The sequence below is a fragment of the Micromys minutus genome (assembly GCF_963924665.1).
Source record: "Micromys minutus genome assembly, chromosome: X".
In the NCBI taxonomy this organism is placed as follows: Eukaryota; Metazoa; Chordata; class Mammalia; order Rodentia; family Muridae; genus Micromys; species Micromys minutus.
This window is the reverse complement of record NC_137970.1, coordinates 24,466,879-24,490,698: the sequence shown is the minus strand read 5'-3', so window position 1 is coordinate 24,490,698 and position 23,820 is coordinate 24,466,879. Positions and strand designations below refer to the sequence as shown.

Here is a 23,820-nt window from a genome sequence, read left to right as displayed (position 1 = left end):
AGGGTGGAAAGAAAAAGAACTCACAAAATACCAAAGACAGTTACAGAACTCTGTTTCATTCACTCTCTCCTATTTTACTAGCTGCTCTAATAAAACTAAGGGTTTCTCTCATTTCCATGACCTTGGAGGCAACCCCTTTGGATTCTGTTATATTTTCTTTCTTGAATATCTCAGTGGGTTGTTAAAAAAATTAAGGGGCTTCCTTCTAGAACAGTCTGCCAAGATAACCGAAAGACGGTCGAAAGCAGCTCTGGATTGGTAGGTGTTTCTTTTAGTTTCCTGGAGACTTGTGGGTGGCAGATTTCTTTAGGAATGAGTATGCTGGAGAAAGACCTTGTGACCCAGACATTTCAATGACACTGAAATGCACAGCTGGAACATTGGGGTCCAAAGAATGGTCTTGCCTGTTCACACACATGAACTTCAACCAGCTCTCCAGTTTGGGAGTAAAGATAGTATTCTGAAATTAGCCCAGAGGCATGTCCATTATTCCAAAGGGGTGAGACAACATCATAGCATGTTCATGATGTCACCTCCAAGGCTGCCAGACAATGGCCACACTCAGAGTTAGATATATAGCACTCTATCATGGCCACTTAATTGCCTTTGGAACAACTCTTCTCTTGTTCATTGTCACCGGTAGTTTTAGGTGGATATTTTGTGACTTGAGATTGCCGAAACTGGCAGAAGATTTTCACTGCTTTTAGAGTCAGCCCATAGGTCACCTTGACAAACTGTAGATTGTTCCATATTACCCCAGAACATCTGTTTGGATACATCTCTATTCAATCACATTTTGTTTCTCTGTGTGCCCCTGTGCATGCACACCTGTGTGTGCATGAGGAGGACAGAGGACAACTGTGGGTGGTGTTCCTCAGATGCTGTCTTATTGTTTTACTTAAGGAGTCTCATTGACCTGGAGCTCACTGAGTAAGCAAAGTTGGTTTGCTAGAAAACACCATATAGATGCTCCTGTCTCCAGTTCCCCAGTCTCCTGAGATTCCAGGCATGCACTTCCCTTTTCCTTTCATGAATTCTGAGAACTCATGCTTGCCTTACAAGTATTTTACTGACTGGACCATCTCAAGACATGAGGCAGTAAAGAGTCCTAGCTACACATTTCTACTACCATGGAGCTCCCTACTTCTGTATCTGCCTTGATGGACTATATTCCCTCAAACCACGAGCCAAAGTACATCCTCCCTCCTTTAAGTTGTTTTTATCAGGTTTTCTATCAAAATAGTTACTATGATGTTGTGTTTTTCTTGGAATTTTTCCTTTGTGTTTATTTATTTTTACTTTTAATTTTTTTTAATTTTCATTTTATGTGTGTATATGTGTACCATAGGTGTATGAATTGCCCATAGCGGCCAGAAGAGGAATCAGATCTCCTGGAACAGGATTTATAGATGTTCACAAGCTACCATGTGGTTACTGGGAACCAAACCCGGGCCCTCTGCAGTGTGTGTGTGTGTGTGTGTGTGTGTGTGTGTGTGTGTGTGTGTGTGTGTTTGTGTGTGTGTGTGTGTGATTAATAAAGCTTTCCATTGGAACCATTTGATACTAGCCCCAGAAAGCTCTGATACCCAAGAAACAACCCACAGACCATAAGAAGCTCAAAAAAGAAAAAGAAAGGCCAAAAAGTGGAAGCCTCAGTTCTTCTTAGAAAAACATAAGTGGGGTACACCTAGACCTTAAATCATCAATAATTCAAGAGTTAATAATATAGCCTTGTGGCAATTCTTGAGATTTAAAAACCATTATGCTTAATCTTTACACACCATGAAAACTTTGACTATTTCCAGGTTACATCTTGTTTTACATGTACTTTATGCTCATTGTAACTAGTAAGATTTTAAGGCATACTATCAAACCTTTAAAAAAATCAAGTACTGACAAAAATATATTCATATAGTTTGTGCAAAAATGCTTTTAAAAATCTGTACATGTTTCTCTGTTTTTTTAAATAAAGTTGAAAAAACCACTTGAAATAGCATTTAGTACATTAATACTATTGTGTAAATATCTCTACCATCTAGTTATAAGACATTTTTAAAGCCAAAGGACATCTGATATGTATTCTTGTCTTTCTTCCCAATCTTGGTGACCACTAAGTTTCTTTGTTTCTATGAATTTGCCTTTTCTAGATATTTTACATGAATAGATTCAGAAATAAATCCATATGCCTAATTCACTCACCATTGTGTTTCAAGGCCCATCTATAATCGGTACATAATTTGTTTCCATGGCTGCCTGCTAATCCATTGCATCCATCGACCTCAGTCTGTCTGTCTGCTCATCAGATGGTAGCTATTAGGGCACTTGCTATCTTTTGGTTACTGTAAAGAATGCTGCCATGAGCATGCACATCTCAGTGTTTCTTGGGGAACCCGTTTTCTGGTCTCCGGGATGTCTAACTGGAAGTGGGACTGCTATGCAATAGCATGTTAAACATACTGAAGAACCACTCAAGGCCTTTTGCTCACGCCAGTTTCCCTCTGCCATGGCAGGGCCCTCTTTGAAACTCTTGTCGGAGCTTGACCCTATCTTGAATTTTTGGTGCTTTCTCTAGTACTCTGAAGGCCACTTGCTCAGGTAGCTCGTACTAGATAGAGTCCACACACGTGTCTTCTCACATCTCCATTTGAGTCAGCCTTTCGGTTTGGTGATGTTCGCTTTTCTACCTGCACCCTGCTTCTCAAGGACAGGAATGGATATCAGTTCTCTGCACTCACGGACACTTCTTACTATTTTTGTCTTTCTATTGTTGGGATATTTTAGTAACAACTGGAAGTTGCAAAAAATAGGCTGTGGGGCCTGGGGTTATAGTTCAAGCTCCCAAATTCAAAAGTTGTACCCGCCCCCTTGGACTTTCAGGACACATTGCATATATTCAGCTTATACTTAATGTTCTGTAAGTCTTTGTCAAATCTAGTTAACCAAGGAATAGAGCATTTGTAGTCTTTATTTTCGCCAATATAGATTCTCAAGTTGTTCTACTTAAACCCCAGAAAAGCATTGGCCTTTTCTTTATGAAAAAGCTTCATTTTATTTTTAGACAGGAACCTTTATATATGTTTACAAGCCATTAAAACAAAGATTTTGACTCTCTCACAGTATCTTTCTTGATCTTACTTTTTGAATAAGAATAGCATTAATATGTCTGTTGTAAGTTGCTGACAGCTTAAGTCGAAATGTGTCTTTTTGCACAATATGAACTATCGAGTAGTCTCATGTGTTGTTGCTCAGGGTAAGAAGAGATGGCATGGGGGGCTTTGTTATTTAAAGCAGCCCAGTCTTTTAAATGTTGTGTTTAATTTTTAAAAGACAAATATCAGCATAACGAAAGAAGAACTTGCTCTTTTAACATGGGAAATTGTGAAGGATATGATACAGCAGAGATGTTATTTAAACAAATGCATTTCTTGCTATTATTTTATTTCGTGTTTTTGAAACGACCTCACATAACCCAGGCTGGCCTCGAACTCCCTCTTCATTCTTCCTGCCTCTACTTTCCAATCACTAAGATTACAAGCACTCATCACCATGCTTAGCTTATTAACTATATTTTTAAAATTTTGATATTTTATATATTTACATTTCAAATGTTATCCCGTTTCCCCTTGCAACCCCCCTATACTCTCTCCCTCTTACCCTGATTTTATGAGGGTGCGCCCCCACCCACTCCTGCCTCACCACCCTAGCATTCCTCTACACTGGGGCATCAAGCCTTCATAGGACCAAGGGCCATCCCTTCCATTGATGCCAAATAAGGCCCCTTTAGCTCCTTCAGTCCTTCCCCTAACTTCTTTACTGTGATCAGTCCAATGGTTGGCTTTGAGCATCCACATCTGTATTGGTCAGGTTCTGGCAGAGCCTCTCAGGAGACAGCTGTATCAGGTTCCTGTCAGCAATAATGTCTGCGTTTGGTGGTTGCCTATGGATCACCAGGTGGGGCAGTCTCTGGATGCCCTTTCCTTCAGTCTCTGCTCCACTCTTTGTCCCTATATTTCCTTTAGACAGGAGCAATTCTGGGTTAAAATTTAGGAGATGTGTAGGTGGCTTCATTCCTCAACCAAGGGAGGGAGGAGGCATGCCTAACCTCTGGATATGGACTCAAAAGGTTCTCCCTCCCCTTTGTGGAGTATTTCAGCTAATGTCAACCCCGTGGGATCCTGGGAGGCTCTTTCTTTTCTGGCATCTGGGACTTTCTGTTTGCTCCCCCCATTTCCCCACCCCCATTGCTAAACACCTCTGTTCAATTCCCTGGCCCTCTATACATCTCCTCCATCTCCTCCCATACCTGATCCTGACCCTCTTTTTCACTTCACCTTCCCCACTTCTTCCCAAGTTCCTCTTACCCTCTACTTGCCTTGATTATTTTGTTCCCCTTTCTAAGTAGGACTGAAACATCCACTCTTTGGTCTTCCTTCCTCTTGAGCTTCATGTGACCAGGGAGTTGTATTGTGGGTGTTCCAAGCTCTTTGCCTAAAATCCACATATCAGTGAATACATACCATGTGTCTTCTTTTCTGACTGAGTTAATTTATTCAGGAGCATATTTCATAGATCCATCCATTTGCCTAAGAATTTCATAGTCATTGTTTCTAATAGCTGAGTAGTACTTTATTGTATAAATGCACCACATTTTCTGTATCCATTCCTCTGTTGAAGGACATCTGGGTCCTTTCAAGTTTCTGGATATTATAAATGAGGCTGCTATGAACATAGTAGAGCATTGTCGGGAACTACATTTTTTTAAATATATTTGGTTTTTAAGGATTTATTAGGCAACAATTGTTATCATGAGAGTTTATGGATCTCTTAAGCATATTTTCATGACTCTTACATGAAATAAAACATCCCTTTTTAATCTATGTCAGTTGAAGTCTTAACACATAGTAGGCATTGTTCTAGTTGGTCCGTTTAATCCTGAGATTGCCTTATGAAGTGGATACCCTCACACCTTTTTGAAAAAAAATGAGGGGACTGTAGAAGTGGCTGAGTGTTTAAGAACACTAGCTACTCTTGAGGAGGACGAGTGTTCTATTCCAAGCACCCACATGGTAGCTCACAACCTCCTGTAACTCCTGCTCCAGGGGATCTGATGCCTAATTTCAACCTCCATAGAGACCAGGCACACAAGCAGTGAACACACATACATGCAGGCAAAACATCCATACAGTTTAAATAAAGACACTACAAAAAGGAACGCTGAGATTATATAACATAAAGTGGATCGTTTTGGACCTTGGAGTTGTGTTTAGCAGCACCTTGTCGGTTTCGTACTACAGAAGTTCTGAGACATCTTCATTACCCACAAAAGAAACACTAGCAGCATTTAAAACAAGCGTTCTCGGTGTTATTTAACGAAAACAAACCCACCCTGCCATGCACTGGGTGCACCAGCACTCACTACTCACCACGTTCAAGGAAAAGCACCAGGACAGTCCTCAGGGGGTCCTCACACCCACCATCCAGAGTCACAATTTAAAGGTATTTCTCCATGGTAAAGCTGTGGTTGTTACATACCAAAGCAATACTACATGCTTTACAGAGTCCCGTGAAAAAAATAATTCAGTTGATCCTAACCCATGATACAAGGCACTTAAAAACACCTGCTGAAAATGCCCATGTAAATAGCAGTGCAGTGCACCTTTCAAATAACATGACTTGTACAAAGGAAGAGAAGTAAAGTCCATCATTGCTACAGTGAAAGGCATGTTAAAAGTTCTACCAAGAAACTGCTTCTCTTATTCATAGAACAGGCTACATGACCTCTGTGAAATACAAAACTCCCGTGGACATTTCAGACTGCAAAGCCAGCATGCTCGGGGTATGCATCAAGTCAGAGCACTCGTGAGTGGTCAGGAGTGAATGCACTAGGCATTTCTGAATACCCACGTTTAACATCCGCCAGCCCTGGTGGGTTATCTGGAGCACCACTGAAAATGCAACCACAGAGGTACAAATCCCAATCAACTTTTTCTTGAGGCTCATGCAGTCCACAGCAATCAGCAGCAGTGACAATGATTTTTAATTCATTGACTGATGATTAGCTTTACCTAGCGAGAAAGTTCTGTGTTAGTCAATCCCACGTACACAGCACCAGTTTCAACAGGAGTATCAAACACCTGCAGCCTCCCATTGGTCACTGGAAAGTTCATTTCTTATCACTTTCCACATCAAGGATAAAATTAGAACAGGGATGAACGCTAACCAGGAATTCAGTAAAACAGATGAGTGGCAAGCTGTCCAAATGCCATTTTGGTCTCAGGGAGTCTCTGCCTCTGAGAGGATTAACACGCAAGAGGCAGAGGCCAATGGCAGGGCTCAAGCCCCATCAGTTATGGCCATACTGTGTTTCTATTACTAAGCAACTGCCTCATACACCACTGGGAGAGAAAGGGGTTCTGAGCTCACCCCAGCTTTGACCCAATGGAGGGTTAGTCAGCTTCAAACATGGAGACTGGCACATCTGTCTTCTTACCAGCTTAATTCATACTAGCTTGTCCTTCTCAGGCATTTAAAGGGATAAGGGCATATATAGCTATGCACTGTAAAGAATGAACTATAAATATTCAGACTGTTGCTTTTTCAAAATTACAGATCGAAGTGACTCCTCAAAGAAAATCAGTTTCTTCATTAATGAAATAGAGTATATAAAAAGCTGGAATGATGGGTAATTCAAATACAAAACTCAAGTACAAAACACCCATTCTTTCTTCCCAAACTATACAGACTCATACAGTTGACCTCACCATAGAACCGTTCTATATATGATTACACCACTAGCAGAAAGTACTGTTAATACTAAAAACCCTTCAGTTAGCAAACTGCGTTCTACGTCCTGACCACTGCATTAAAACTGCAGCTCTGAGCCAGAGCTGAGAAGCATCTTCGCTGAGCATGACTTCCTTCTTCCTGCTTTTGTGTCCCACAATTATTAAAAGAAGGGATCTGCTGTGCAGACAACTGTGTCAACCACTGCCCGTTCCGAAAGTCACCGGGAGCTGGTTCGCTCAGCACCTAACTGTTGGCTCTTAGCCTACTTGAAGCAAAGACACAAGGTTCACCATTCCACAGTTTTTCACCGTAGGCACTGCCATAAGCTGCCTCATAGCCCGGATCATACTTTTCTTCCTTAACAGCCATCTTGTCTGCATCCTCTTGCACAAGCTGTAGGTCAAATGTATATCTCGCTTCCTGAACGTCCGTGTTGCATTCAGTGCCTTTCAGTTGATCTCTTAAGTCCTTCAGCTTAATGTAGTAATGAACTTTTTGTCCTGGGCTCGAGGAAACTGAGTGCACCTGGCAGTGGAAGCCCACATGACATAGCAAAGACTTTCTGTGTCTGGGATCTTGTGCGGTTGAAGCCCAAATTCCAAGTTCTCAGCCTTTATTCAAAAACTTCTTTACTGAAAATTTCATAAATACATTTTCCATTAAAAACCGCTACGCATGCTGATATTGCTACAGTTTCTGCACTAGGATATGCCCTCCTTCCCGAAATGCTTTACTGGACAGATCGTTGCTGCCTGGCGTCCTTTGTTTCACCATGCTGGTAAATCCGCTGCCATATTTTCCAGGTAAGGTGTGGTCATCCATGTGTGACCTCACTCAGCCCAGACATGGATACTTCCAGAAGTGATTTCCAGGCCCAGGATAATGATGCCCTTCAGCAGCAGCCATTCATCTTGGGTTAATGCTGATACTCACATTATTCAGATTGAAGGTCAAAATCTCAGGTAGAGTCTTGGTCAGAAGCTCAGCTTCAGAGACGTAGTTAAAACGGTCCACTTTGAATGCGTCTGCGATTTTTCTCTTGCTTTTTTTTTTCTTCTCTTTTCTTTTTAAAGGTTCATTCTGCTTGTATGTGTTTCACATTCATGTATGTATGTATACATGTGCTCTTGGACCTGGAGTTAGAGGTGGTTGTGAGCCACCAAGTGGGTGCTGGGATTTGAACTCAGGACCTCTGGAAGAGCAGTCAGTGCTTTTAACCACTGAGCCATCTCTCCAGCCCCTCCCCTTTTTCGTGATTTTGTGGACTTGCTTGATTTCTTTGATGCAGCAGGTTTTTTTGGGCTCCCATGGGTCCTGGGACTCTGATGCTCTGGTTTTCCTTTTCCCTCACTTCGGAGACTCTGGTACGGGTTCCTAGGCAGGAGCTTCTGCTGGCATCTGCTGTCCAGTCATGGCTGCCATGTTAGGAGCTTCTCCCATCGTTTGTTGGAATGGAAAGGAATACAAAGCTTGAACTGGCTCCAAAGAATAGCTGCGTGCAGTTTCTGCATCCATGGTGGCGCCGCTGATGGTGCGGCCACTCCGGCAGAGCTCACAGGTACCTTCTCTGCATACAACCCAGACAGCCAGTGTGATGTGCTGCTCTGGCCTCAGCCCCTCCCACACTGCTACATCACCTCGGCCCACTGCCAGCGTTCTTAAGGCTGAGTAGACCAGTCAATCTGACTTCTATGCCTTAGGGATGGAGTTCCTGTGAGAACACGAGCCACCCTGTACCACTTTAAAAACATCAAGCTTGCCCTAGAGAGACGGCTCAGTGTGGTTAAGAGCACTCGTTATCTGCTCTTCTAGAGGACCCAGGGTTCAATTCCTACCACCTCCATAGTGGCTCAAGCAGTATGTAACTCTAGTGCTGTGGTGCTCTCTTCTGGCCACAGACCTGCATGTAAGCAAAACACCCATACACATAACAGTTTTTTTTTTCACTTCAATAAATATCAGGTACCATCTCAAAGTCACAGAAAGCTTTGTATTCTATTTTCCTGGTGAAGTCAGGCAAACCCTTTTTTCCCTGTTTCTCTTCCGACTCTCATTGTGCAAATGTCATGTGGGACAGTGATTCTCCGGTTTCTGATGGGTTGTCTCCACATCTGTCTCCAGTATGACTTCACCATGCATGTTTCTGAAGGTTTCAGTCCCTTGACCATGGCCGGGGCCAAGTCAGTGTAGAACAGAATCCTCAAGGAATATGTGTGTTGTATAAGCTGAAAGCGCATTCTTGCCTTACCTGGTCTTAGCCTTATCTTGGACTTCTCCTCAAGGTCACATCTAATTCTTTTCACTTCTCATCCTATTCCTCTCTGCTTTCTGTGAATTTTAGCATCCTTTTGACCTCTGATTCCTTGTTCTGCTTCTCCTTTATTCTAGTCCTCTATAACACCCTCCTTCTCTACTAGCCTCCTAAATGGAGACAATCTATGCTTGCCTTCCTGTTTTGCTTTCTCTACAGAGCCTCACCTCCCACCCTTGGGTCTTCCCATCCATCCTGCATTCCCTCATTTTTGTGTTGATGGCTTTCATACCCACAAGCACTGTTTTCTCTCTCACCCTCAGCCTATGTGGCCACGTATGCTGGTTAGTCTGGAAAGTCCGAATTTACTTCTATTTCTTTGGAATCATTACTGAAAATATCTCTGTCACTCTCAAAAATGACATGTGGTGAGCTGGAGAGATGGCTCAGCAGGTAAGAACACTCACTGCTCTTACATAGAACTTAGGTTCAGTCGCCAGTGCCCACACAGCAGTACATAACTGTCTGTCATTCCAGTTCACAGACTGTGATGCCCTCTTCTGACCTACTTGAGCACTAAATGCAGACAACATGCCAATACACATAAAATGAAAATGAATCTTTGTTTTGTTTTTTAATGACATATAAAACTATAGGTAGCTTAGTTGGTGAAAGCGCTTACTGTACAAACACAAGGACCTGAGTTCAAAACCCCAGAGCCCATGTAAAAAGTTGAGCAAGGTCATGAACAGGCCTGTAGCCTCAACAGTAAGAAATGGTAGAGACAAGAGGATTGATGGGACTTGTTGGCCATCAGCCTAGCTTCAGGTTCCGTGAGAGGCTTGGTCTTGAGGGAATATGGTGGAAAGACTCTCTCTGTCTCCTAAGGAGGTAATAGAGCAGGATTTCCCTTGTCTTCCCCTGGGAATACCTATAAGTGCATCATCATAATCATCCCTAGCCACCAAGTCACACATGCATATCATGTGGGTTAATAACATTGGACCAAGTTTGGCTGTCCAGTTGGGAGAACTGTTGAATACCAATGTAAGATATGGCTACTGGTAAAGCATGTATCAGAACTGTAATGACATTTAGCTCAGTTGATAAAGCATTTATCAGAACTATAATGACATTTAGCACTTCCTACCCCCCGTGAGACAAAGTCTTACTTTGTAGCCCAGTTTGGCCTTGAATTTGCAATCCCTCTTCCTCCCAGATGCTAAAATTACAGTGCTTGACTCTCACATTTTGGCATGCCTTCTGAATGGCTAAAATAACCTCAAAACAAAAAGGTTAAAAAAAACTTGGAAAGGTTTTAAAGGTTACTATGTTCTTGGAGGAAAAAAAAGAAAAAAATTTTTCAATATGAAAATTAAATCAGATAACTAATTAAACCAGATTTTTTCATATTTCCATTTTTTAAACAATTAAAATAGAACTTATATATCACATAATTCATTTTCCCAAGGTTGTATTGCTGTCACCATGGTTTAGTTTTACTTTCTTTTTGTTTAAGATTTTATTTATTTGTTTAATGTATATTAGTACACTGTAACTATCTTCAGACACACCAGAAGAGGACATAAGATCTCATTACAGATGGTTGTGAGCCACCATGTGGTGGCTGGGATTTGAACTCAGGACCTCTGGAAGAGCAATCGGTGCTCTTGACCACTGAGCCATCTCTCCAGCCCTTAATTTTACTTTCGAAAGATTTCTTTTTATCAGTGTAATTGTGTGTGGGGGAAGAAGAGAATATGCACATGAATAAAGTGCTCATGATGCCGAGAAGGGTCAGATTTTCCTGGGGCTGAGGTTATAGGGCGTAGTAAGCTGACTGATGTGGGTGTTGGAAATCAAGCTCAGGTGCTCAAGAAGAGTGCTATGTGCTTTTAACCACTAAGTTCATCCATCCAATCCCACTACAGGATAATTTTAGAACTTTTTTCTTCTAAAAGAAAGGATTGGGAGTATGGCTTAGTGATAGAGCATTTGTCTGGTATTCTTGAGGCCCTGGGTTCTATCCTCCAGTACCTAAAAAAAAAAAAAAAAAAAAAAAAACTAACCTCATTCACAGGCATCCAACATGTTTTTTCTAAACAGCTCTAAGTATCTACTTGTTTTATTTCTGTTTCTGTAGGCTCTCTTATTCTGGATGTTTATTTTAAATGATCATATGTGGTCTTTTGTATCTGGATTCACTTGGTGAAATTTGAGGTTTTTATACATTGTAGCTTCTATTTTATTCCTTTCTGTGGTGTGGTATTGGATTGTGTGGGTATAAATGTACCATGTTTAGTTTATCCTCTGATCATGTGATGGATACCTAATGTCTTTGAGACCATGACACCATGACTTTTGGTCAAATCGTTCCGGAGAGTCATCTGCTGGCCTCCCAAACACTATCTGTTGCTTCTGAAGATGAAATGTTGGGAATCAGCATCTTTCATTTTCCACATTTCCAAGCACCCTACCCAGTACTGTTGACTTATACACATGATTAACCACTTTGGAATGTCTTTAGAATTAACGTAAGAGATGTTTCCCCAGGATTGCAGAAATAGGGGGCTAGGTGTCTTATTTTATGTGTAAATCAATAATCACTTTGGGAAATTATGCAGTGAAGGGCTTTATTGAATAAGTGTGAGAGTGGAAACATTAGTTGTCCAGGAATGCTTATTGCCAAACTTTGTGGAAACAGAATGTTTTCTGTGGAAACAGCATACATTGCTTTCTAGGTCATGGAATTTCCCCTCATTTGACCCAAGGGGTAAGGAAAACTCTTATGCAACCATCATATTTTAAAAGTTAATCTGTTACTTGTGGGCTGGTTAATAACCAACACCAGACAATTTTATCTGAGGAGAGATGACTAAGAGCCCATATTATACTTTTAGCAAAAGCTGATTTACATATCTAATTCATGTTCTATTAACAGAAATAGATGAAATAGATGGAGGGGGAAGCCTAAACCTGCTTTGGAGCTGAGTTAAAAGTTCCATAGTTCCGTTCAGTTGTGAAGACAACCTTCTAAAATCAAAAACAGAATAAACCCTAGGGAAAAAATCCAGAATTTTCAGCTATTGTCTAAAAGTGATTTTTTTTACCACAAAGCATTTCCCACCATCTTGATGATTTGTTCCAATAGTACTTGAAAGTAATTTAAATTTCCATGAAGAACTTCTCACTTCCTGGAAAATCCATCACCCTGCTTGAAATTTCCTCAGTGCTGATGTCTCACTTCTGAACAAACTGGAGGCATTTTTACAGTGTGGAGTCTGAGAGATGAAGTGTGCTAGGTACATCTAATTCACCCACCAGCTATTCTTGGATCATTACTAGACTCCTTGTTATGGACAATACACATCCAGAATGGCACAGAGAAATCAGAGTTTCTATTTGGGTTTCAATGTATGCTTTGGCCTTTTTGAGTGGCCACACCATTTGAACTTAACAGGGATGTTTTTGCAAAATCAGCCCATTTGATTGTTTTCTGATGCTGTTGAGTCTGCCCCAAATCTTCTGTATTAATTACTTTTCTATCACTGCGATAAAAACACCATGATCAAGGTAACTTATCGAAGAAAAGGTTTGTTTGGCTTATGGTTTTAAAGGGAGGAAGCATCTGTCTTGGTGCAGATGGGGGCAGCAAGCAAGCGTGGTGTCTTCAACCGCAGGCACACCACACACGAAGCAGAGATAGTAAACTGGAATTGGTGCAAGTCTTCAAACTCTCAAAGCCACTGCCATCTACATACTTCCTCTAGCAACTCCATATCTCCTGTCTCCCCAAAGAGTGTAACCAACTGAGGATCAAGTATTCAAATGTCTGAGCCTATTTCATTCAAACCACACCTTCTTTTCCCCCATCTTGAAATCGTGCATCTAGTTCCAAAGACACAAATATTTGTTCTGATGATATTCAGTCTTTCTACTCTCCCCATTTTTCTGGCTTTCCAGGTTCCTTTATGTATCTGTTTAGTTTTGTCATAGGACATGTTAGCCTTCATTCTTAGCTATAAATTGCCTGCACAGTTAGTCAAGAAAACCTCTATAATGTAATTTTACACATTGATAAGTGTTGTGGTTTGATTGTGAAATGTACATATATTTGAACACCTGGTCCCCCAGCTGCTTTCGGTAGGTCCTCATACCTTTAGTAAGGTGGAGCCTTGTTGGAGAAAGTATGTCACTGGGGAAGAGCATTGATGTTTTACAATCCAGCACCAGCTCCTATTCACTTTCTATTTCCTGAGGGCAGATGCAATGTGGCCAGCTAACCTCTTGCTCCTGCCAACAGGCCTCTGCTACCCATGGCTGTATCTTAGCTGTCATGATGCTCTGTAACCCGACCAGAACCATGAGCTTAGACTAAACTCTTTGTCTCTTTAAGTTGCTTTTATATCACAGCAACAAGACACTAACTGAGGTAATTAGCATGGAGAAACACCTACATCCTACTCAGCCACTTCATTCTTTACCACTTCTAGACACAGCTTTTAGATCTTTTAAGGACCAACCCCACTGAAGAACTTTTCTTATACATTTCCTTTTGAACAGGGAGCTTGAAGCTTTGCAAATCCCTTGTGGTACTTAATCTTGATTGGGTGAAGATATGTCCAGGAAGGGTAGGGAGATAGCTCAGTTCATAAAATTTGCCTTCAAAGTAAGTGAAGACAATGCTTTTGTTGTTTGTTTCTTTGTTTGTTTTGTCTTCTCTTATTTTGTGAGATGGAGCCTCATAGAGCCCAGGGTAGTCTTAAACTTAGCCTTGAAGTTCTGGTCCTCCTGTTTTATCCCAGTTAGCACTGGTTTTATAGGCATCTACCACCACCCATATCCAGTTTTTACAGTGTTGAGGATGGAGCCCAGGGTTTAGCGTGCTAGGAAAGTAGTCTACCAATTGGGCTCCATCCATGGCCCCTGTTTGACTGTTTATATTTACACTTGTTTGTTTATTAGGTGATTGCCACAGTGGCGTATATAGGCCAGAGGGAAGTTTATAGTCCTTTTCTCTTTCCATTATCTGAGTCCCTGGGATGGAACTCAGGTCACTGGGCTTGACAGCAGATGTCTTCAGCCTGGGAACCATCTCACTGGGCTGTTTGTTCTTTTTGTTCACAAAGCCCTGATCTGCTTTACACTTTCCAAGAAGCTCTCACATGCAGATGATCTTTATATCCACCCTGTGGATCACTGCTTTTGTGGCCTGCGATTTAATAATGAGGAAGCAAAATTGAACTACTACTTAATGACGTAGGGGCTTGGTGGGGCTCTTGGAAGTCGGGAGGCCTTTTTGCAACAAAGCCCAATGCCTACCAGCATTTTGACCACACACCCTTTGCTGCTATACTTTACTGGCAAAGGTTTCTGAAGCTCACCTTTTCCACTTTACTCCCTACAATTCTTGTTTGACCTTTCGTCGCTGCTGCTCACAGAAACATAGTATGGGAAGGATCATTCCCATAAGCCACTCCAACTCTGCCCTTCCAATTTGCTTTGCTGTGGGGCTCTTTGATCATAAGATCTCCAGAGCCTCCCTTCTGAGATAATCCCAGGTCTCTAAAGCAGCTGTTCTTTAAGAAATTGATCCTGGTCCAGACAGATGGCTCAGCAAGTAAAGCCACCTGCTGTCAAGCTTGACTAACCCAGTTCCATTCCATCCACATGGTAGAAGGAGAGAGCTAATTACACTGCTTTGTTCTCTGAGCTCCATAAGTGCATCATACATGTACCAATATACAAGCACACACTCTCTCTTCTCTAAATGAAGAAATACACTTCAGGTACAAATTTGTTACAAAATCTAGGTGCCCCACCCCAACAATAGGCTCCTCTTCTACCTCACTATGAAATTGCCTTGTTATATGTGTTAACACTGACTATTATTGAGATATCTGTCATCAAGGTAAAGAGACAGGGGTTTCTTTTTTAACCTGAAACCTGAGTAACGGACAGGAGAAAAAGAAAATGTTAAAAAAAAAAATTAAAGAGATTGATTCCAGGGAACCAGGAAGATGGCTAAGTGGGTCAAGTTCTTGCCATGCAAGCAAGGAGGCCTGAATTTAGATCCCTAGCACCCATGTTAGAGGTTACTCATGGTAGCATATACCTGTAATCCAAGCCCAAGGGAGGCAGAGACAGGAAGATCCCTTGGTCTAGCCAGTTCATTTAGCATAATTGCAGATCTCTAGGTTTGCCGAGAGTTTTTGTCAAAAATTAGGGTGGCTGGGTATGGAGGTGCCTGCCTTTAATCCCAGCACTCAACAGGCAAAGGCAGATGGGTCTCTGTGAGTCCCAGGCCTGCCTGGTCTATAGAACAAGTTCCAGGCAAGCCAGGGATACAAAGTGAGACCCTGTCTCAAATAAGTGAAAATAAATGATAAGGATCCGGAGAGGATGATTTTTAAAACATCTGTCAACTAGTGTCCTCTGCTTCTACATATACACATATATGGGGTAGGACCTCCAACCAGGAAACAAATTTACTTTTTAAAAGAGCCTTTGGAAGATCATAAAGTCAAAATTATTCCCTTCAGAATAATTTTTCCCATACCACCTAGCATGAGAAATATGTCTGTTTCCTCCCAAACAGTGCCCAAGGCAGTATTTGTTCTAATATAGCAGCCCCTTTTGTGTGCCTTCTAGCAGAAGGAACTGGCACCAGATCCTCTACTCTGCTTTTTTGCTAAATGAGACCCTCCACAGGCCTATTTTATTGGCTTATTGACATTACAATGTATGTTCTTGAGGAGACGGGCTGAAGGTTAAGGGTCAGCATCAAGTCTTCTAGCATTTGTCAAGTCTCTTCCTTATTTCCTATGGCCAGTCCCTTGTGCCATAAAGTGGGAAGCCAAGAGATAGACAACCTTTTTAATATCACCCTGCTGGTTCCATTTAATGTTTTAACTCTTTTATTAACCTTGCATTGCTTTCAAGAAAGAAATTGACCCTAGTCCACTAGTTTTCTGGGAGGTAGCACAACTAATTGCCTTAGGAGCTGGGGAGATAGCTTGGTGGTTAAAGCAGTTGCTGCAACACTGTGAGGACTTGAGTTCAGATACCCAGAACCTATGTAAAGCTGAACCCAGTAACCAGAATCTATAAGCCCAGCATTCTGCTGGAAGATGGGAGGTGAAATGTGGCTCAACAGACCCTGACTCAAACAAGGTAGACGGCCAAGAATGACACTAGGTATTGCCCTTTAATCTCTAAGGACACACACACACACACACAAACACACAGAGAGAGAGAGAGAGAGAGAGAGAGAGAGAGAGAGAGAGAGAGAGAGAGGAAACTCCATTTGAGTAAAAATATGAGTATCACCTACAAGAACTGCAACCCAAGCACTTCCTGTGTCTTTTAGCAATTCACCACAAGCTGGGAAACAGACGAGGAGAGACCAAAGGGAATTGTCTCTTTGTTGTTTTGCCAAGGACTCCATCCCTTTCCTTTCAAAAACGCCACATATCCTGGAGATCATGGTTAAAATAACCTATCGGAGCTGGGAGCAAATAGAACTAGAAAGTGTGTTCAAAAGCCGCATTCATTGAGAAAGGAGAAAGAGCAACCTTTGTCGTAATGAGCACTGGGCAGCAGCCAGCATGGGAAAAGGGCACACAATGGCCAGCTTGGTTGGCATCAAAATACACACAACCAGCTTGCTTTTGCATGTGGCGTTAGGGTTCCTGGGGATTTTTCCCCCCACTCTGGGACTGAATCCTTGTAGCCTGAAAGCAAAATGTCTGCACTGTAGCACCATGATCTACCATTTTTATGAGAGATGAAAGTTGTTATGGACTGAGCAACTAAAATGGTACATTTTGATTTCAATTGATTATAACCCATGGAGAGAGCATTCGTTTTAAGTCTAGAAATGACATTAGCCAGGTCTGTGTGAAACTATCTACTTCTTGTGGCTTCTTTTTTGAGGATGACCCCTGAAGGATGTTTGGTGAAATCGGTCGTGTAGCGGGAGAACAGGTGCACGCTCCTTGATCATTAGATCAGAACAGAGGTCATTGCTGCTGTGTGACAAAGCAAGAGCCGAAGTACTGGTGTGGTTAAGGGTGGGAGGGAGTGATTACATTATGGCTCGATGGCTTTTCATGATCATGCCAATTCTTAAAGTGTGTTTCTTCTAATAAATCAATAGTAAGACAGATGGGTCTTGGAAGGGTTATCCGTAAGTTTTTTCATTGGATATCTTCCAGTAGCTCTATAGTGCTCATTCAGTCCTTGATATCTGCAGGGCATTACTGGTCATGGTATCCTCTTCAATACCATAATCTATGGATGTCTGTGTCCCCTTTATATAACAGCACGTTCACATCTGTAGTATCAAAGGTTGAGATTCAGTTCAAGTGATGTAGAAGAAACTTAAGGTAATAGAATTGGTGTTGAGTAGAACTTCCTCCAAAATACCTTAAAGAAAAAGAGTGTGCTAACCAGGCCTGTTAGAAATAAGGAAATTTTACTAGGCTGGGATGTAAATGCTAGTTTCCTAGGACTGACCAGCCATTAGGCCAGTCCCCAGAGAACATCCCGTTGACAGTCAGCTCAAGGGGGCAGCGCAGAGTTACAAATGTTATAAAGTCCTGCCTGCTCTGTCATGAAGTCCCCTTTTATCAGGAAGAGCATACTTTGGCCAGGTGGGCAAGATGAATCCAGGTAACACGAATCTGCAAAGAACAATAATGGTGAACTAAAGAAATAACTATGGCAATCTCTTTGCTGTGCAAATCTCTCATCTGTTCCCAGACTCGAAGTCTCTTGTCTCTGTTTAAATTGTTCAAAGTAACCTGGGGTCAGGACGTGAGACAGATTTAAGGATAATAGTTTATGTGGAATGCATATGCCTAAGGTGTGTATGTAAGTTATTAAAATCTTCTATTCAAGGTCGGCGCTTCCTTGGGCAATAGCCACAGCTGACTACACACGTTTCCCCTCTACTAACGTCTGAGTGTGAGGACTGATTTCTCACTGGGAAAGCATATTATTTCTATAACACAGTATTAGGCCAATGCACAGCTTTCACTTCCTAGCATGAAGGGAAGTATATCCATGCTTAGCACATGTCCACCTTCCCATTGGACTACAAGCTTTCACCCTTATTGTTGGTGGTGGTGGGGAAAAAACCTAGCATCTTTTACATGCTAGGCGACCACTCTACCAATTGATCTACATCCTTAGCTCTAGAAAAAAAATCCTGTACATGTTCAGTATAGACAGACTTAAAAAAAAGTATTCCCAAGCACTGCTTGTGGGATCTATACATGAACACAGGGGGCTGGCTGTGTTTGTATTTATTGCTAGTGCTTTGCAACATTTATATTGCCTCTCAGGTTGTTACTCTTATGATTTAAATGCTATGAAAATGGGCTTAAGCTTTAAAGATGCTACGTCCTAAGCACTGGAATTGCAGAACCCAGGGCTTGATGCATATGAAGTGAGTACTATGCCAGTTGAGCTACAACTCCAGTCTACTTCTGTGGCTTTTAACTTCTAAATACCAGTAGGCACTGTTTCGGGCCATGTATCATTTTGCTTCATCTACTGACTTGAGAACACAACCTGAGAACCCTATCATTATCTGTCACTTTACAGATGATTGTCACCATGTCTGAGTCATTGACTCCTCAAGATTCTATTGACTCCTCTTCCCTTGAACACTGTTGGCACAAATATAAGCAGAGCTTGGCTATAGTTTTATGAGTGATTTGTATCTATGAAACCTATACTGAGGGACTTTTTAGCATTAATACCCATTATTTCAGTTTTGATTTTGCTATTATTACTTACATATATTACTTTAATTAATTAAATCTGTTCAGGTTATTTTTAACTAACAAGATAACTAGAATTCCATGAGACTGAAAATAGATTTGTCTTATTTAGTGAAACATAATATTGAGTCCTGGGGGTGAGTCTGGAAGCACAATATTTAGTATTGACTGTTAAAGTACTGTAATATTTATCAGCATGGTTACCAAAGCCAGTGTTGAGATACAAAATAATATTTATCATTTAAGCATTTAAAATTTGTTATTTTATGTGTATGAGTGATTGTGTGCATGTATGCATGTATATATGCACACCATGCATATACAGTGCCTGCAGAAGCCAGTAGGGGTTCGAGAAGCCCGGGAGCTTAAGTTATAGGTGTTTGTGAGCTACCATGTGGGTGCTAGTGGCTGAACCCAGGTCCCCTGGAAGAGTAGCAAGTGCTCTTAACCACTAAATCATCTCTTTAGCTTCCTCACCAGTCAAATTTTTATCTGAGTGATTTTAAAGAAGGAATATAAGCCAAAAGCATATTTATCTATTTTTAGGCAAGGTGTCACTCTGATGCTTAGGCTGAAGTGCCATGTTCTTCCCGTAGCCACCCAAGTAGCTGAGACTAAGGCCTGCTAAAACAAAACAAAAGCTCCACTTCACTTAGGAGCATAGAAACATGTTGAGGTACAAGTCACTTTATTGGTTTCATATCTGGTTAGAAAAAAAAAAAAAAACAGTTGGCAACATTGCTTACCTGTTAAGAAGAAAAAGGCAAGAGTGACTAATTACCACACCAGGGGGAAAAATACTTAAGATCCTTCTCCTAGGATGTTTGTGTATGTTTCTCTTAAGTGGCTCTCTTTGAAAATGAAAAACTAAGACAGACATGGTGGTACACACCTTTTATCCTGCAGAAGCCAGAAGCAGGTGAATCTCTTTGAGTTCAAGGCTGACCTGGTCTACATAGTGCATGTCAAGCTACCCAAGGCTATGTAGTTGAGACTCTGTCTCAAAAACAAAACAAAAACAAAAGCAAAGACTAAACAAAGTCTTCTTGGGGGGTTTATAGGAGTTCTGTGTTATTAGATTCCTATATGCCATCCCAAAGATTAAGAGTCCACTTTGTGAAGGCTCGTTCTCCCAATGTAGGGGAATGCTAATGTGCTGAGGTGGGAGAGGGTGGTTGGGAGAGGGAGCCCCCTCATGGAGGCAATGGGAGGAGAAGGAGGGAGAGGTTGGGGGAAGGGGATAACATCTGAAATGTAAATGCAGAGAATTTCCAATACAAATTGGAAAAAAATTAAAAATCACAGATATAGACCAGTGACTTTAATTAAATGCCTAAAAAAGAGTCCACTGTGTGTGCATATCTACATATATACCTATTTGCATCCACAGACATAAACTTTGGACCCCTAGATTCCTTTCTATTTTAAATGAGAAGTCATCTTTTCCTCTGCCCAGCAAGGGTTCTCTAATATTTTTGAGAAGCATTCTTCAAATCCACAGGACTCAAATGATCCAAGTGATGAAAAATGGTTAGCGATGGAAGTGAGGAAACACTAATAAAGATCCTCTTGTTTTTCTTGTCAAATTCAAGATACCACATCCACCCAGCCCAACGAGTAGGCTCTTCTTCCACCACACTTCGAAATAGTCTGGTTTTATGTGTTAGCCTGGAGTGATGACTGTTGTCACTATTATTGTGATATCAGTTGGAGAGGTGAGGAGACACGGATTACTTTCTCAACCTGGGACCCAAGTGAAGGAGAAGAGGGGAACGATGAGGCATTATTCATTTATTCCAATAGCTGTGCCATGTTATTTCAAGTACTGTTGAGTACTCCGTGGGTGGTAGGAGCATGTGTGGGAAAGAGCTTCGTTATAATAGCTGACATTTATTGAACGCCTGCTATTCTAAGCACATTATATGTATTAACTCATTTGATCCCCATGACAACCATATGGATTAGCAGAGTTCAAATCCCCGACTCCTCCACTTCCTCGTCGTATAAAGTTGTGCAACTTCGCTGTTTTAGGTGAGCTGAAACTATTCCTGAGGTTTGATGTGAGCATGGAATAGAAGGCATTTATAATTGGGCTTACTATATAAAAGAACTCACTGACGGGCACAGAAGATAAAACACTCTCTACACCGAGACTTTACATTAGTGCTCACCATGGCATAATTTATTATTGCTCCGAACTTGAAACAATCCACATGTGACTCAAAAGGTATAGCTGTCACTATGGCATGTATAGTCTACGGAATGTTACTGATGGATGAAAAGAAAAAAAGTCGGGTCTGGGAAAGGAGATGAGTTGCAGAAAGGTACTAAAGTACCATGTATAAAAGGAGCTGTTTTGAATCTTGATTATTGTAATTATACAACTGCATATAAGTACTAAATTTCATAAAATTATACACTTAAAAAGAGGTGAAATTTAATGTATGGAAATTATACCCCAAAGCTAGAAGTTGCTGCAAATTATAAAACTGCTCAGCATTAGACTTTCGTGTATTTTGGAAAAGGTGAATGAAAACTCTTATAACAGACTTTTTAGACTGTGTACATTTTTTAAAAAGTGATTTATTTTTAATTATGTGTGTGTGCCTCTGCATTTTAATATAGGCGCCTATGGAGACCACAGCAGGTTGTTGGTTCCCCTGAAGCTGCAGTTACAGGCAGTTGTGAGTAACTTGATGTGGGTACTAGGCACCAAACATGGGTCCTCTATAAGAGTGTTTTGCACACTTGACAGCTGAGCTATTTCTCCAACTGTATTAGGATTGTTTTAAAGGGGAATTAATACAGATGTTATAGAGACCTCTTCATACACCTACACACTGTCTCGGGTCCAAAGGAGAGGATTTAGGATAATCTGTATCCTTTCAGAGATTATGGAGAAATTATATAAAAACAGTCATAAAATCCTATGAGAACTTAAGATGTGTTGTTACTGACTAGCAGTGTGGGTGAAGGGTAGGGGTTGAGGCATTGGGTCCAAAAAGGAAAGCTAGAAAAAGGACTGTACTCCTCCTAAGTAGCTCTGACTTTTAGAGAAGAAAGGAAACAAAATGATCATGGATCCTACACAGAGCTGCTCATATGAGTATCTTTTCATGGAAAATGAAAAGGCACAATGATAAAGTAGGAAAGAGTGGGGTGGTTTTGTGTAGTACCCCCAAGAACTGAAGCAATGGCTGTGATGAGCATCTCACAAACAGGTTTCCAGACTTCCAGTAAACTGTTCCCTCTCTCTTTGACTTCTTTTGAGATATATGAAGCTTTTGAATTGTCAGTGTTCCATAGGTCAAACTAAATATTTTCTTTATACCATTTGGTATATTCTTCCATCTTCTAGTACATAGAAGATAAGCATAGTCACTGAATGAATAAAATCATTATTTATTTATTTGGTATATACTTTAAGAAAATAGTCTATAAATTATCAGGTTTTCTCGTGGCATTTTCATAGTGTTGACAAAAAAACACAGCTCCCATTTTAAAGGGAATAAGAGATGTTTTATTTTGAAGCCATTTTAAGTGACCATGTCCTAGGAATAGAGATTCAAGTTTTCCTTAAGTCCTATGTTCCAACATAAGAGTAGTTTCATCAATTTTTTGTAGCATCAAAGAACAAAGAAAGTTATGATTCAAGACAAATTTAAAATACAGTGGTGGGCATATCAGAAGGGCACATACAGAAGATGGGGGAAGCTTTTCTATAAGGCTGAAGATTCTATCTTACTGGTAAAGGCTACTATTCTGCTAAGCTAATAGGTTTCTGTATATTAGTCTCAAGATGTTAATTCCATCACAGACGTGAGCACGAAATGGCTATATTGGAGGACAGGAACTAACCCAAGATGAGGTAATAGCCTCTGGACCCATAATGTTCCAGTCTCTCCACAGTACTATCATTCTAATCACTCAGTTTCTGCAGACATAGCTTTTCAGGAGTTTTTGTTCATAATACCTACTTAGTTTCAGTTGATTATTCGCCTGTTTGGGTTATTGTTCTTTGAGACAGGATCTTATATATCCCAGGCTGGCCTCAAAGTAGCTATGTAGCTGAAGATGACCTAGAAAGTTTAAATCCCTTTGCCTCTACAATCCGGTACTGGGACTATAGACGTGTTCCACAATGATTGCCTTATGTGGTCCTGGGAATTGAACATAGGCTCCTTTGCATGTTTGGCAAACAGTGTTCCAACTAAGCTATGTCCCCAGCCCTGTACTGTGCACTTGCAGCACATACATGCACATACACACACATAGAAGAGGAAAAACACCTTATTTGTGTGCTGTCTGTCTCATTAAGGTACAGACTCCAGAAGAGCTCAGCACTCTGCATCTCTAGGGATCCTCACCCAGTAGGTACTCAAAAAGTGTTTACTCAAATAATTTTCATTGTAGATGACATGCAATGATCAGATCCACTTTATATAATAAAGTTAAGCCTTCCCTCAAAAGCTAGAAAAAGACACTGTGTTGGGTGATAGTGTCATCACTAAATACAGTTCTCACCTTAAAATAAGAGCTAGTTTCTTCTAGAGTCAGATGTGAATAACCATGGCCCAGGAACATAGATGCAACTTCCATGGTCCAATGTGGCAACACCTCATAAAATTTTCATAGTAACAAATCAAGAAAATCATAAATTAAGACATTTGACTGGAGGTGGTGGCTCATGCCTTTAGTCTCAGCACTTGGAAGGCCAAACAGGCAGATCTCTGTGAGTCTGAAGCCAGCCTGGTTTACAGAGTAAATTTTAGGACAACCAGAGCTATATAGTGAGATCCTTTCTCAAAAACAAATAAACAAAAGAGATGTTGACTAATAATTGCCACCTTGCTCTAGCAGAATAATGCACAAGTCATGGAGATAGATACCTTGCTCATACTCCTCAGAGCCTGTGACTCTCCTAACTGACAGGGTAAAAAGAGACTTTGCTGAAATGTGACTAAACATCTAGTTGGATGAAATGTCACAAGATCC

At 41.0% G+C, this 23,820-nt stretch overlaps 1 protein-coding gene and 1 pseudogene across 2 annotated transcripts in view; one reads left to right on the top strand and one right to left on the bottom strand.

Annotated features, from left to right (window-relative positions):
• The window catches only part of GPM6B (glycoprotein M6B), a gene marked incomplete at its 5' end in the record, with an annotated part of 152,084 nt that overhangs the window by 54,696 nt on the left and 73,568 nt on the right, over window positions 1–23,820 (top strand). The gene's annotated exons all lie outside the window — the stretch shown is intronic.
• LOC308415767 (G/T mismatch-specific thymine DNA glycosylase-like) lies at window positions 7,030–8,301 on the bottom strand (annotated as a pseudogene). Its single transcript has 2 exons — window positions 8,252–8,301; window positions 7,030–7,849 (listed from the first exon to the last, which is right to left on the bottom strand). The product of its transcript is annotated as a G/T mismatch-specific thymine DNA glycosylase-like (transcript).